The 13,218-nt window shown below is 19.2% G+C and overlaps 1 long non-coding RNA gene across 1 annotated transcript; it reads left to right on the forward strand.

Moving 5' to 3' along the window:
• The first annotated feature begins 525 nt into the window (after positions 1-525).
• LOC133666713 (uncharacterized) lies at positions 526-2,902 on the forward strand. Its single transcript, XR_009831217.1, has 2 exons — positions 526-1,182; positions 2,147-2,902. It is a non-coding gene; the product is annotated as an uncharacterized LOC133666713 (long non-coding RNA).
• The last annotated feature ends 10,316 nt before the right edge of the window (positions 2,903-13,218 follow it).

A 13,218-nucleotide genomic window follows, 5' to 3' on the forward strand; every position in this document is an offset into this window, starting at 1 on the left:
CTAATATATATTTATAAATATGAATCCAAATAATTGCTTTGAAGCAAAAATAAAATTATTTATGTGATATCAAAATAGTGATAGAAATTCTTATTTTTAAAGTAATTTTATTTACGAAATACAATTTATAATTATAATTATATTAATAATTTGTATAATTTATATAATTTTAATTAAGATTATATATTATATATATTATATATATAATCTCCTCAAAAATTAAAAATTGAAGATTATTGAAATAATTTCAACATTTTCTTTTGCAAAAACTTTTGTTATGTCTTTGTTAAGGAGTTATTAACAAAAAAAAAAACACTAACTAATCATAAAACAGCCTGAAGTAACGATGATAATATTAGCTATTGTACTATCGAATACAAAATGAAATTTTATATATATTTATATATATATATATATATATATATATATATATATCTATATTTATATATATATATTTCATATTCATATCAATTATATATATATATATATTTCAAATATGTAAATAGATTAAACTTTATTTTATCGGACTATTTTATATTTCTTTTTTTTTATGTTTTTTTTTTATATTATCTTTGGATATAATCTACATTTGACATATAAATTATATAATTTTAATATTAAAAATTTATGGAATTAAAGGTTATTTAGTTTTTTCATTTTTAATTATTTTTTTACTTAATATTAGCTGAAAACAAAAAGATGTGACATGCAATATTTTTTCATGTTATAAAAATTTGACTTTACATTATCACGTGATTTTCTTTTCATTTTAATGTTACATGCGATGTTATTAATTTACTATAGAAAACGATGGCATTAATACTGGAATTAAAACTTAATTTTATTATCAAATTAAGATAAATAGAATATAAATAAAACAGTTATTATAAATAAAATATAAAAATCTATATTTTTCAATTTAATCACTCATACCTATATAATGTAGATAATTACGAAATGATTATAATATGATTTTGGTAGAAACTTTATCAACTAATGTACATCATTCATACGAAAATTTGAATTTGTGAAACATTTTTAGTAATAAAGGAAATAGCATATTGGAATTTTTATAGGGATTTTTGCAAATTATATTAGTTAATTATATTTACGTTGAATGAATGTCCAGCAATTTTGCTTCGAAAAAAAAGAGAAATCAGTTAAATCAAATGCGGTATATAGGTAAACAAAAAACAATATGGAAACAAAAAATATTAGAAAATTCTCAATATTTTCTTCAATATATCAATGTATCAATTTAATGAATTATAAATTATATTAATTATATTATTAATTAATTAATAATAAATTATTATTATTATTCGAATTTCTTTTTGAAGATTTTTTTCGAAAATTAAAAAATTAAAAAAATATAGAAAAAGTACTAAGAAAAAAAAGAGAAGAAGAAGATTAAATTTTTGATAGAACTAATATATTTAGAAGAGAAGATTGAGAAAATTGTTAAAACTTATTTTTACTTATCTAAACTTATCTAAACTTATCTATTTATTTTAACTTATCTAAACTCATCCATTATTAAAAGAGAATCTATCAAATCTATGAACAAGTTGAAATCTAATCTTAATCTTCTTTTGGAGCTTTAATTATGTTTTACAATTTTTTTTTTTTTGCTAATACCGAATAATAGATTCAACATCATGTTAATTGTCTTATTACTGTTTATTGCATATATTCTAAAGTTTGTAAAAGTGAATTCTCTTGATGTTAATCTTAAATAAATAATAATCTTAAATAATGATACAAAAATATCCGCTTCAGCATTTATTTTTACATTATTTTTATCTTTAATAAGGTAATTCAGAGCATAGTTATCCAAAATTACTTGATGATCTTTAATTTCATTGATGATTCATTTCCAATACCAATGGTGATGACATTATGGTATGATTTAACTTATTAATCATAGATTGATTTAACTACATTTCAGTGTCATTCTTTCTCTAATTCTGTAATGGTAAAAATAAATTGTTCTGATTTTTTCAATTTGAAATGACATCTCAATGATGGATTTTCTTTGGATAAATATCATAATTGTCATCTCATAGTTTTATCCATTTTTCTGCATCATTAATTTTTCTTGATAATCTATTAATCATGATCATGAAATATATTATTTTTCTTCTAGTGAATTCTGATTTATCCACATCAATGAATTTTGCGTTGATCCATTCAATCTGGATGACAAACTCATACATATTAATATGTATTTATTTATAAAATAGGATGAATTAAAAAAATTTTATAAATATTTATTTATTTAAAAATTATAAGGATATGATATGAAAAAAATGATTCTAATAGTATTCTAATAGTATTTTAGTATTCAACAATTAATTTACACATCACAAGTATCTTCATGACAATACAGCTTATGTGATAAAAATTGTTTCTTATCGAATAATTATGTATGAAGCAAAAACAAAAAATATTAGAATTTTTTATAAGAATGTTATTTAAAAATCAATTGAAGAAGAACTGCAAAGAAAATATATTAAATTTATATTTATTTGTTTTAAAAAAAGAAAAAAGTTTTTTATATTTTAAAAAAATATAAAAATATAAATAACATGATTATAACAATATTAAGTAGTAATAAATTTGGAAAAAAATATATAAAAGATATAGAAAGATATAGAAAAAAATATATAGAAAGAAATATAAAAAAAATCATAAATGTAAAAAATTGAGAAGGAACAAAAAACATTTTAAATATGCAAATTGAATTTAAAGAAAGAATATCTGAAAAATATCAAAGGAATATTGAAAAATTACTGAAATTATGAATTATATATATTTGAAATTAATCACACTTGTATTAATGTTTTTAGTGGATGAGAAGTTCAATAAATATATGTATGTAAAATGTTTTTTCGACATATAATAAGTGATATATTTTCTCAATGATAAATAAATTGAATTATAAATATGTCTATTCGAGAACTAAGTTTCTCACAATGACACAATAGGTGATTGTATCTGATGATCAAAATATATAATAGTTATAAAGAAACTATCTATCTCATTATTCGGTGGTCAATATAATATGGTCAAATACAATGTGTTTACAATGAGATATTAATTAGATCTGTTTTCTTATTTTTTGGTGAGGATTCATGCCTTCAGAAATTTCTTCCAAATTTAATTGAGAGAGTCGTAGAGAATATGATAATAACTATTAAGATTATGTCAGAATCTTGATTTGTGATATCTTAAAGAGAAAAATCAAATTAAGTTACTAATCAGCGTTATAAAGATATAGTCATAATCAGGAATTGATTAACATATATTTATTATACAGTTTTCTTCGAATGTAAGATGATGTTTATTGATGTTGAATCAATCGTATCTGAAGTATATCTTCGATTTGAGATCATGTTCTGTTCACATTTAAAAATATCCAATTGTAAGTATCAAAAATGGAAATTTCCTCATCAGGTAAATCATCCTTTGTTTAGACTTAATAGAAATCAGTTGATAATATTGTGGAAAATTGATAATAATAGTGGAAAAATATTTCTGTGTGAAGAATTTTTTCGAATAGCAAATCATTAATCTTGTAAATAATAAATATTCATGAATAGAAATAGTTGTATATAGAATTATACAACTGTCATTACATGGTATAACAAAAATCAATAATGTAATAATTTAAAAAATGGGTTTTTTTTTAATTGTTTCCTATTTAAAAATAATAATAAAATGATAATAAGTTCATTAGAATATATAAGATTAGTATATAACCGAAATTGAAATCAATTACGTATATTCAAGCTGTTTATCATAAAAAAAACTAAAAACATATAAAAATGAAATGGAATTAAATTCTTAAAAATATCACAAGATTCAAAAATTTTAGTTTTAAGAAATTCTAACTTTCTTGAAAACTTCTAACTTTCTAACTTTCTCGAATAATATTTTATTTATTTACAAAAAAGTACTAAATTTTATTGAAAAAATTTGTTGATATTCGAAAATATAAGATTTGCGAAAAAATTTATTTTAATAAATAAATTCATATTATTGCGTATTTTATAATTTTATAATTTTATAATTTTAAATATCTAAAATTTCGGAAATCTTAATTTTTTCAAGAATCTGAAATTTTCAATCCGATTCGATTTCTTCGCAATCCATTTTGATTTTAGATTCTTGATCTTTAGAAATCTACTAAAACAGAATCCGAACAGATTTAGATATTGAAACATGATAGGAGTGTTATAAATATCAAATATCATTTTAAACTGACACAATCTTATTTTTATGCAAAATGTGATTTTTTTTTTTTTACTATTGAAATCTGCCACTAAATGATAAAAAATCAAATGAAATAGAAAGAACATAAAAGATATCTTCTATTATTATATTATTAGTAATAGATCTTTTTTTTTTCATAATTTCAATCAAAATATTGTTCAACTGACAATAATTAATATAATATTAAATATATAATGTATGATTTTTTTTCAAGAATTAATTTGAGAAAATCAGAGGCTCTCTTTTATTTCTTTTTTTCAATATTTTCGTGAGTAATTCGTTTAAGATAATTAAAGGTATCATGACATTTAATAAAATAGCTTTATACTTTCTATATTAATTTTATGTTAAACAATATTGCATTTTTTGATTTTTTTCAAATATTTTATGAATATATTTTATAATTTCTAAAGAAATCTTGAAAATTCATTTTTTTGCTATTCTATTAAATTTTTTAAATAATATTCATAGAGTTTATATAAATATTCAAGAACTCTTTTTTTTTATTTTATTTATCAATAAATATTTTTTTTGTCAAAAAATTTAATCAACATATTCTTAAAAAATTCTTAAAATGTTTGTCAAAAATAATTTTTGTTTATCTTCATAAATAATCATTTTTATTTTCGAAAGTTATTATACTTGACGAGAAACTATATTTTTCAATTACATTTTTTCCAGAACCCAAATAAATTATAATTCTAATCTCGTTGCCAAGATTTATATTTGAAGTATAATCTATTTAGAAATAAATTTATTAATAATTTATTAATTATTAATAATTTCTCCTTTATATTAATTTTCGATTTTTTCTCTTTTTCTTTTTTTTGTGCAAATCTTTCATAGATATTTCTGTTTTTTGCTAATCTATTTCTTTCTTGGAAATCTTTTCTTCAACTTTTTTTCTATTAAAAATTTTATAAAAATTTTGCGATCTTATTTCTGACAATGTTATGATTAAATTCTGTCATTTTGAATTGTTATTGAATTGTTTATAATTAATTCTTAATATTTTTTCATATTATTTAATATTTCGTATTTTTAATCATATTTAAAAGTTTTGATTTAAATAAATAATTATATTAACTCCAAATTACAAAGTTCATTGTTAATAAAGTTCTATTCTAAAATAATCAAGAGCAAAGTTCATATTAATGAAGGTTTACATTTGTCATTAAATTCACAAAATTCTAAAGTTTTGTTCATTCGAAGTTGTTACAAAATTCAAGAATTCGAAAGATTTTAAGATAAAGTTCGGAGGAAAAGTTCTGAGATTACAAAAATTCTGATTTTGAAAAGATTCTAAAGTTTAAAAAATCCTGAAATTAAGAAATTTCTATCAAAATGCTCGTATTCTCTAAAACTTTTTCTATGCTCATTTCGCAAAATCGTGGATCTTCGATAGGGTTCATAAGTAGTCAACAACCTAGATCAATCTTCTGATTAAGTGATACTATCAATCCAAGAAAAAGTTCTAGAATTAGACTTTTATATATATATATATATATATATATATATATATATATATATATATATACTTTTATGTATAATAATTTTTATTTATAAATAATTTAAATTTACGTTACATGAAAAAATACGGAAACAGAAAACAAGATGGATGGAACAATGGAAATAAAATAGTCTCACTTTCATTTCATCTTCCTTCGTCTAATTTCTAATATACTTAACTTAATTTTCATAGAAGAAACTGTGCAGTTTTTTAATTGTTTTGAATCCTTTGATATATCCTGGGACTTGAATCATATCTTAACAAAAATTAATCTAATAACACATAAAGATGAAACTGAATTAGCAATCAAATAATAAGAAAAACAACATATGATAATCGGGACAAAAAGAAATCCAATATCAGTTAAAGAAACGTATTATTATAACAAGAAAATTTTTTGATAATAAATATTTTTAACTAATCTATGATATTTCCAATAATTTTTTTTTTTAATGGATGGAGATTATTACTATTGATAGTTCCGATGTGATTTCGCGAAAAAGTACGTTCGACTCAAAAGATAGCGATTAAAGTTAAAAAAGATAATAACTATCTTATCAATAACTTTCAAATGAAAACAATATTGATAAATTTAGATAATGAAAATAATACCATTATGATTATTGCTAACAAAAATTATTATCATTTTGAAAGGCTTAACCTATTAAATAAAAATTAAAATCTTTAATTTTTATAAATCAAGACAAAATTTAAATCAAAAGGTAAAAAGTAATTAGGTGAAATTTGATGCCGTATTAGCAATGTTTATAAGCAAGGAATAGGAAAATTAAATTGCCTGTTAATCAATAAGACGGTTGATAAGAATAATAACGTGCCAAAAAGATTCATATCCATATAATTACCATATCTATATTAGAGGTAAAAGTAAAAGATGTAAATATTATTTAATAATTATCAATAGATTTTCCAGATTTCAATATCACTAAAGAACATTGAAGCAACAATGATAGTGGACATGCATGTTAATGAATTTTTTTGTTTGGTATTTTTCTCTGCATATTACTCTGACAAATTAAAAATATTAGAAATGTTATTATTATTCATCATTATTTATCAATGCTTATTTATCAGTGCTTTTTCCAATACTATCACAAATTTAAATAATATTATATCATTCAATGACTAATAATATAATAATATAAAGTATATGAAAACATGATACAAGATTTTAAAATTAACTTTAAATTAAAAATCATAGATAACATAGATAACACACTGGCTAAATAAATTGTATTGTGTGTATGAATAGCATATAAGCAAAACATTAAAGTTTCACTGATAGAAATCTCTGTTAAAATTCATTATCAGATAAAATAAAAAGAAGAATAGATGATAGAAAATTTGTTATTTTAGTGAATGGAAAAAATAATTTTTAATGATGAAAGATTGAAACTAGCATTTATTGCAAAAATGAATAAAAAAAGTACATAGATAAGATAAATCAAAAAAACTTTGAGAATGTATTAAAATAAAAAAACAATCATGTTCCAAATTAATTAAAAAAAAAAGAATTAGTTTTTTTTGGGAAAAAGAAAGAATAGATATGGTGATATTAAAATAAAATTGAATTATTAATTGGTCAAAAGAATATATATATAATAATTGAGACAAAAAGAAGTTCAGAAATAATCAAGAAAGTACAATTGTAATGAAAGAGTTTTTCAGCAATAAAAATGACTAATTCTTTAATTTTTTTTTTTTTTGGTATTTTTCCAAAATATGCGACATTGGGAGTATGAAACTAGTAGAGACTGAATTAAGCTTAGGAATAAGGTTTTTCTTGTAGAATTTAGGAGTGGTTTATAATTTATTGTCAAATAAAATTAACTTTTTTAAGATTAGTAATATAAAACATAAATACATAACTTAATATATATAATATATATATATATATATTTATATACATAATATATCTTAAAATAATAATAAATAAATCTTAAAATAAGTATGAATAAGCCTTGAAATCATCTTTACATCTGTATCTTATATAGGTGATATATATAGGTGAGACAATATTTTTGAAATTACTTTCCAATTAAAGGATAAAATATACAAGAAGGATGATTTTACAATTAATCGACATGTACTTATAATAGTTTGTTAGACGATAACAAGCTATTTATTATCTATTTTGTTTGAATATAAAAAGAAAACATTAAGAATATGTTGAAATCCAATTATAGATCATATTATTTATATAATTACTGATAAAACATATGGTATATTATGAAGCATATTATAAAGATTGTCTTATCTTGAATTTTTAAAATTATTTAAAATTATTTTGTAAATCATTGAGTTTTGTGATAATTAGAACAAAAAATTATGGAAATTAGAATAATCAAATTCCATAATATTTTTAATTTGCTTAGATAAAATTTAAAAAGAAATCAAAATTAAATCACTTAATAATTTATGATTAAGCAATGGAATTAGAATTTTATTATTATTTTTTATATTATTTTATTATTTTTTATTTAGAATATGATTTTTCAATATAAATAAGATCATGTACAATGCACATATTTATATTAGACAGATAAGAATAAAATTCCTTACATAAATCTATATAATAACTAAATATCTGATAATATTTGGTCTCATCATGGTGATAAGACGAAGTTAAATGCATTGATAATAAATTATTATACTATTCCACTCTATGGCAATATTTTATTCTGGAATCTGCAAATGATAAAAAAAAAAATTTCTACCGAAATTTAAAGTGAAAATTTAAAACATCGAAATTGTTCCAGAATAAATATATGCAATTATTATTATTATTATTATTTATTATTATATATTTTAATTATTATATGTGCTCGAAAATTTTGCTTGCTTGAATCAGCAAACATATGTTCAGAAAGTAAATTTCACAAGAATTTTTCATTCTTATTTACTTTCACTAGTATAATAATTGTTCAGATTATAAATATAAATCTAGATCTAAGAGAATCATAATCAAAACTTAAGCATGATTAAAGATCCGGATTAGGGATAAGTCATTTTAACATCTCTTCGATAGAGCAAATTTGAAATTTGAGCAAATTTTAAAGATGAGAAATCATTTCTTCTGTAATTCGAAAACAAAATTTCGATTTCTATTCTCTAAAAATTGGAAGTTCATATAATGAAAAGTATTCAAAATCATAATTTATCGATTTTATAAAAATGTCTCTATCTTTATCGAGAAATTTGAAATATTTTTTTCAAATCTGCTTGCTTTCATTGATAATGAGCTGCAAAATTACTGTACGATATCTTATACTATTTTTTCTTTCTTACAATATCGTGATGTATTTGAATTCATTGGCAGTAGATGCAATTTCATTCGATAAGCAATTTATATCAATTCAATTTAAATCAATATATCAATTTTTGAGAAACTTGACTTCATGGTAATATATCAACATTATTAAAATTATTCAACTTTTCCAAATATATTGAAAATTTTAGTCTTTCAAGTTAGATGATGATGAAGGATCTTAATATTATCAAGTTTTTGTCATAGTATTTAGCGCTCATTGTATGCAAATTTTAATCTTTTCATTATTTTTTTATAATTCAGATATCAAACTCATTTAAATCACAGATCATTTGTTTAATAAGAATTCATATGAACTCCACAATATACATATATTAATATTATTTATATTTATATAATCATTTTAATTTTTAAATTTCATATTTTTTAAAATATTTATTTAAAAAAATAAATATTTATTTAAAGAAAGTAAACTATAATTAATAAAAATATGTAATTATATATTTTTTATAAATATTTTATATATATATTGATTATATATATTTGCATATAATAAATTTAAAAAAAAAATATAAAGAAAATAGAGAAAGAGGGGAAAAAAGAGAGAGGGAGAGGGAGAGAAGATAATTATATATAATTACTATAATAATATAATTATATTTAAATATTATATAATTATATTTATAAATATAATATAATTATATTTTATTAATAAATAATAATACATAATAGAGATTATAATATTTATTATTAAATTTTACTGATCTAGTTTTTTAATATACATACATAATATACATAAACTTGTTAAATTGCTGTTTATCTTCAACTAATTTTTTAAAATTCAGATATATATATATGATTGTGAATATTTTCATTATAGTAAACAGATTTTTATTAATTAAATTTGATTTGATAAATGAAAATAATTATTCACATAACTAAATATTTCCGAGGTAATACAGAATTTGTGGATATTTTTGTTCCAAATAAAAATATATTTTTGGGATTTCCAACTTTTTTATTTTTCTTTTAAAATTGAATCGTTTTACATCAATAAGTTCCAATTGTAAGAAAAAAAGAGCTTGTTTGATTTAAAAAAAAAAATATTTCTCATAGGAAAATAAGTTAAGATATTATTTTTCAGATGATTTTTCAGAATCAATTTGATAAAACTTTTTATTATATTGTAAATATCTGTTAATTTAATTTTAATTTTTTTCTTTTGTATAATTTAATGTTGAAATTATGAAATTATGATGCATTGCAATCGCATCAGCATATTCTAAGGAAGTCATTCGGTCTTCTCGGGGAGGTTCAATTTATAATACAAGTGCAATAAAACTATTTTGAAATGAGAATTTTGTTAGAAATTTATTAGTAAAAATATTCATGTTTTTTTTCTGCGCTTCATAGACAGAATATTGTAAATGTTTTTGCGTAAGATAATAAGAAATCTCTTTAATTGAATCCTCTACCTGGAGAAAGATCTTGAAACTATGTGATTCTGAAAATAATCTGTGAATTATAGACATTAAGTCAACTTTTTCAACAAAAAAGTTTTGTAAACATAGAGAGCATAGATATTATCGTTAATATGAATTTTCTAAAAAATAAAAATTGATTAATCAGGAATACTTCCGAAGTAAGACCAAGAGACTAGAATCAAATTAATATCAATATTAAATATTCAAGCAGTGGTAATCATTTTTTGCATTATCAATCATCTGGACATTAAATTAAAACAGAATTACTTGAAATATTAATAATGTATAATCGATTTGCTCCTTACCAGATCATTGTAATAGATAACCAATCAAATAAAAATATCAAATTTTTGAGAAATTTTTAATAAAAATACAAAATAATTATATTAGTAAATTATTAGATTTTGATCTTCAACAAAAAATTATATTTTTTAAAAATAAATAAAAATTCTTTAAAATTTTATAATAAGATAATCAATGTATTTTTATGTAATAAAGAAAAAAATTTTTCAAATTGAGACTTAAATTAAATTTTCAAATTCAGATTTAAATTTTTAATAAATGCTGCAAATTATTAAGTTTAAAATAATTATTAAATTATATAAAATCTTTGAAATCATTGACTATACAATTTCCTCTTTTGACAACAATTATAATAATTTTGAGATTTTTTTCATTAATTCATGAATTGTTAGAAAAAAAGAATTGTTACAAAAAAAAAAATATTCAGAATATTCTATTATCTTAATGCATCGTTAAAGGATATTGCAAAGATATCGAGTTATTCAATTGGCGTATCAAAGGTAAATTATAATTTAGCTTGGTTATTAATTAAATTATTGAAATCTTGACACAAAATTTATTAGTTCTCAAAAGATAGCATATAACTATATTATTTGCTTTGAAATCGATTTCAAAATAATCAAATAACATCTTATGAAAATTCTTGTTGATGCTATAAATCATCAAATAGTATTAAAGAATTCAGATGGATAATTGGGACAAGCTCATTTTTTTATTATTCAAGAAATTGAATTCAATATTTCTTAAGAAGAAAAATATTTCATTTTTAGCCTAGTTTTATACAATTTTCTTAAAAAAACATGCAAAGTATTTCTTCAGAAATAAAATTATTGTAAATATTTAATTAAAGAATGACAAAACATATAACATCGCGACATAGCAAATCATACAATCACATACATCATAATGTCCATAATCTATATTGTGAAACATCACGTTTATAAATAAGAGTATTAGATATTATTTGGCATTAGATAGATATTTGATTCAATTAATAAAAAATTATTGATATTTTAGATTGCTAAAATGTATATATAAAGAATGTATATATATTATAGAAATATACATTATGCATCAAGGAAATAAAAACAATATTTAAAAAAATAAAAACAATATTTAATTTTTATAAAAAATTGTTATTTTAATATATATACATATATATATATATATAAATTTAATATATATACATATATATTTATATATATATATTTTAATATATATACATATATATATATATATATATAAATTTAATATAAATTTTTAAAATGTCTAAATATTTTTATGATGCAAAAAACAGTTGTAATTTCATTTAATTTTTAATATTATATTTTTATCAATTTAACGATTATATCAAATTAGTTAAATAAATTATACATATTTATTATATTTATAATAAATTTATTTATTAATATTTATTAAAATATAATAAATATTCGAAATAAATAAAAGAAAACAAGTTTGAGTTCATTTCTTTCTTTAATTAACAGAAATACAAATTAAAGTTAAACAAAAGTTAAAATTAAATATATATTAGAATAAATTCTAAATATTTTTAGAAGTTGTTGTATATTTTTCATATAAAGTAGCATACAATAGGCATTAGAAATAATTAAAACTATCTTAAAACTTCACTATGCAATATATCATAAATACAATATACAATCTATTACAATGATATATAATCCATATATCATGAACAATATAATACTAAAATATAGTATTAAAATTATCGTATTTTCCTATAATAACTATAGTCTACTGTGCACTTCGCCATATGATCTAAAAAAATTCAAAAAATTATTATAATGATACATTTCATAATTGCAAAATATTGGAAAACATACAAAAAACATAATATGAAGTTCGAGATTATTATAACAAAAGGATAACAAAATTTTCTATAAGAAAAATCTTCTTTTTCTCTTTCCTTATGAAATACAACTCAAAATGTTTAAAAATGTAAGACTGATATAATGAAATTAAATTCGTATTAAAAATAAAATTTTATTTACTTTTATATTTTTAAGACTTTATGAATTTAAAATAAAAGAAATCGAAACTTTATAATTATTCAAGAGAAAATATTTGATTCATTCATAACATTGATTAATTAATATAATTCAATCTGACTCAAAAAAAAATTTTTTTATATTTTGCTATACATAAAAAAAAAATGTCAAATGAAAAAAAAATCAATGATAAAAATAATTAAAATAAAAAAATATAACAATGAAGAGATAAATTCAACAGTAAAATATTTTAATTTTTCATATATTTAAATCAAACTTCCAACAATGTATGTTTTTTGATTAAAATTATATCAAATACGATATTATTTAAATTATATTCATTCATTTAAT

Source organism: Apis cerana, linkage group LG9 (genome assembly GCF_029169275.1).
Source record: "Apis cerana isolate GH-2021 linkage group LG9, AcerK_1.0, whole genome shotgun sequence".
Classification (NCBI taxonomy): domain Eukaryota; kingdom Metazoa; phylum Arthropoda; class Insecta; order Hymenoptera; family Apidae; genus Apis; species Apis cerana.